Raw genomic sequence first — 4,116 nt, 5'->3', positions numbered from 1 at the left:
GTGTGCATCACATATATACCCATACACAAAGTTAACACAAAATCACACATACATGTAATCCATACTGTCTCATATTAATTTACTCCCACATATCTCATCTCACAGTCACCTTCCTCTATTTCCCTCCCTCTTTTCCTCCCCCGTCTCTGTCATGTGTATTTGAACAGTAGAATCAAAGTCCATCCTGTCTGATTGAACATTGTGGAAGACAGAAAGCACAGTGTGGAGGACAGACAAACAGCACAGGGGCTCTTGTAGTCTGCTTCCATCACCATGTTACCAGGAAGAGTCGTATGTGGGGAAAGTAGGTTTCAGGTAGATATATAACGTGTCAATAATGCGGCGGACTTTAGCTGATGGACAGACAAGAGCTATAGCAACTTTCAAAAGGCCATACGGACACGGAGACGATTCTGATCAAAAAGAGGAATTAATTTACTCCTGATTGGAAATAATGTTTTAATAGTTATTCCATTCCTCAACAGAATATTGAAGGTATAATATACACTGACTGTACAAAACATTAGAAACACCTTTCCATGACAGACTGACCAGATGAAAGCTCGGATCCCTTATTGATGTCACTTGTTTAAATCCACTTCAATCAGTGTAGATGAAGGGGAGGAGACAGGTTAAAGAAGGGTTTTTAAGCCTTGAGAAATCAATTGTGTATGTGTTCCATTCAGAAGGTGAATGGGCAAGGCAACAGATTTAAGTGCCTTTGAACAGGGTATGGTAGTAAGCAGGGCATACAATTAACTTTTTGGTTTTGGTCCACCAGCCACTGTGGCAGGTACCAGCCACTCAGAATTTTACCAGCCAAAATCATTTATTTTCGAAAAAATTACACCAACAGATGATTTTTTTGTGACCAAAATATCACAGATGAGACAAAACATTTCACCTGCCCCTTTAAAGGCAGGCGGTTACCGTGGTAATGTGACTCCAGTCAAGTTTGCTGCTGTGAGATTGAGTATGACTAGTTAGTAGAAGCATTGTCTTTTCTCCCTAGCAGTAGAGACTCAAACATACAGAAAAACAACCTCACTTGTGAACAAAACAATGGAAATAGCCAAGAAACATAAGGACAAAGTCTAATTTCAGTAGACTTTAGTTTCAAGTAAATTAGACCAACTTTTATGCCTGTGGGCAAGTGCTTCTAAAAATGAATATTTTGCTTTACATTTTGCTTTACATTCGCACAGAGGCATTTATTGCATAGGCATTTCTTTCACTATAAATATAATCATACTTGACAATTTTTTTTCACAAATGCCAGTGAAATGCTCGCACTGTGGAGCACTAACCACCTGCTGGTGAAATAGACATCTTATCCGGCAACGCCAAAATCGACCCTCATTTGGCAGGTGGCGGGAGTTTATTTTAGGCCCTGGTAGTATGTGCCAAGAACTGCAACATTGATGGGTTTTTCACGCTCAACAGTTTCCAGTGTGTACCAAGAATGGTACACACACACACACACACACACACACACACACACACACACACACACACACACACACACACACACACACACACACACACACACACACACACACACACACACACACACACACACACACACACACACACATGGAGAGAGAAACGCCTGTTACACACAGTATTTTCTCCAGTGTTTTAACAAAGTACCAGCACTATTAGATATCATTAGCATTTACACAGTCATACTTGGGAGCTTGCAGGTTGTTTTTTGTAGTGTTTCTGTCAGGTTACAGATATTACTATAGAAGGGGTTACCAGCCTCTGTCACTCATCAAATGTAATTGCTACTGTGGTACATTGGCCCAAGTTACAGCAACCTTCAACCAGCTATTCACACAACCCCTCTACACAATACACCACCCCCACTTCATTCTTTCTCTTTCTCTTTCTCCTCTCCCCCTCTCTCTCCCTCTCACACACACACAGTTCAGTGAGCACACAGAGACTCGTATCCCTGATTCAATTAACATCTGAATGCTGTAATATCGCTGTAATATTGTGCTGCTGAGAGCAGTTTCATATTTCAGCGAAAGGCCAGCACGGGTTCTCATTACACACATAGTGCAGCCACACGCACAAGCACACAGGCAGCTTCAGATAATGACATTGACGTATACGCTAACACTGTGAGCGAGTTTATAAGGAAGTGTATAGGAGATGTTGTACCCACTGTGACTATTAAAACCTTCCCTAACCAGAAACTGTGGATTAATGGCAGCATTCGGTCAAAAATTAAAGCACGTACCATCGCGACTGGAAATATGTCAGAATACAAACAGTGTAGTTATTCCCTCCGTAAGGCAATCAAACAAGCAAAGTGTCAATATAGAGACAAAGTGGAGTTGCAATCCAACAGCTCAAACACGAGACGTATGTTGAAGGGTCTACAGACAATCACGGATTATAAAAAGAAAACCAGCCCAGTCACGGACATCGACGTCTTGTTTCCAGACAAACTAAACAACTTCTTTGCTCGCTTTGAAGGCAATACAGTGCTACAGACGTGGCCCGCTACCAAAGACTGTTGGCTCTCCTTCTCCATGGCCGACATAAGTAAAACATTTAAACGTGTTAACTCTCGCAAGGCTGCCGGCCCAGACAACATCCCTAGCCGCGTCCCCAGAGCATGCGTAGACCAGCTGGCTGGTGTGTGTACTGACATATTCAATCAGTCTGCTGTCCCCACATGCTTCAAGATGGCCACCATTGTTCCTTTTCCCAAGAAAGCTAAGGTAACTGAACAAAATGACTATCGCCCCGTAGCACTCACTTCTGTCATCATGAAGTGCTTTGAGAGACTAGTCAAGGACCATATCCACCCTACTTGTCACCCTAGACCCACTCCAATTTGCTTACCGCTCCAATAGGTCCACAGACGACGAAATCACCATCACACCGCACACTGCCCTATCCCATCTGGACAAGAGGAATACCTACAGTTGAAGTTGGACGTTTACATACACCTCAGCCAAATACATTTAAACTCAGTTTTTCACAATTCCTGACATTTAATCATAATTAAAAAATCCCTACCTTAGGTCAGTTAGGATCACCACTTCATTATAAGAATGTGAAACTTCCAAATAACAGTAGAGAGAATGATTTATTTCAGCTTCTATTTCATTCATCACATTCCCATTGGGTCAGAAGTTTACATACACTCAATTAGTATTTGGTAGCATTGCTTTTAAATTGTTTAACTTGGGTCAAATGTTTCGTGTAGCCTTCCACAAGATTCCCAGAATAAGAATTGTGTCCCATTCCTCCTGACAGAGCTGGTGTAACTGAGTCAGGTTTGTAGTCTCCCTGCTCGCACACGCTTTTTCAGGACCGCCCACAAATGGTCTATAGGATTGAAGTCAGGGCTTTATGATAGCCACTCCAATACCTTAACTTCTTAGTGACAGGGGGCAGTATTTTCAGTTCCGGATGAAATGCAAGCCCAAATTCAACTGTCTGCTACTCATCCCCAGAAGATAAGATATGCATATTATTAGTAGATATGAATAGAAAACGATCAGAAGTTTATAAAACTGTTTGAATCATGTCTGTGAGATTTTTATATTTTATATATATATATATTTTTTTTGGGGGGGGGGATCCAGATTTCTAAGGTACCTTCTTGCAGTTTCTATCACTTCCACTGGATGTCAACAGTCTTTGGAAATTGGTTGAGGTTTTTTCTTTGTGTAATGAAGAAGTACAGCCATCTTGAACGAGGGTCACTTGAAGTGTACTTTTAGATAGAGGCGTAAGACCAGAAAGCTAGCTACGTTTTGTTTTCCTCCTGTATTGAACATAGATCATCCCGTCTTCAATTTTATCGATTATTTACGTAAAGAAATACCTAAAGTTGTATTACAAAAGTAGTTTGAAATGTTTTGGCAAAGTTTACAGGTAACTTTTGAGATGTTTTGTAGTCACGTTGCGCAGGTTGGACACCGGTGTTTTTCTGGATCAAATGTGCCAAATAAATGGACATTTTGGATATATATCGATGGAATTAATCGAACAAAAGGACCATTTGTGATGTTTATGGGACATATTGGAGTGCCAACAAAAGAAGCTCGTCAAAGGTAAGGCATGAATTATATTTTTATTTCTGCGTTTTGT

Source organism: Oncorhynchus keta, chromosome 23, assembly GCF_023373465.1.
Source record: "Oncorhynchus keta strain PuntledgeMale-10-30-2019 chromosome 23, Oket_V2, whole genome shotgun sequence".
Lineage (NCBI taxonomy): Eukaryota > Metazoa > Chordata > Actinopteri > Salmoniformes > Salmonidae > Oncorhynchus > Oncorhynchus keta.
Note: the sequence above shows the minus strand (reverse complement) of the source record.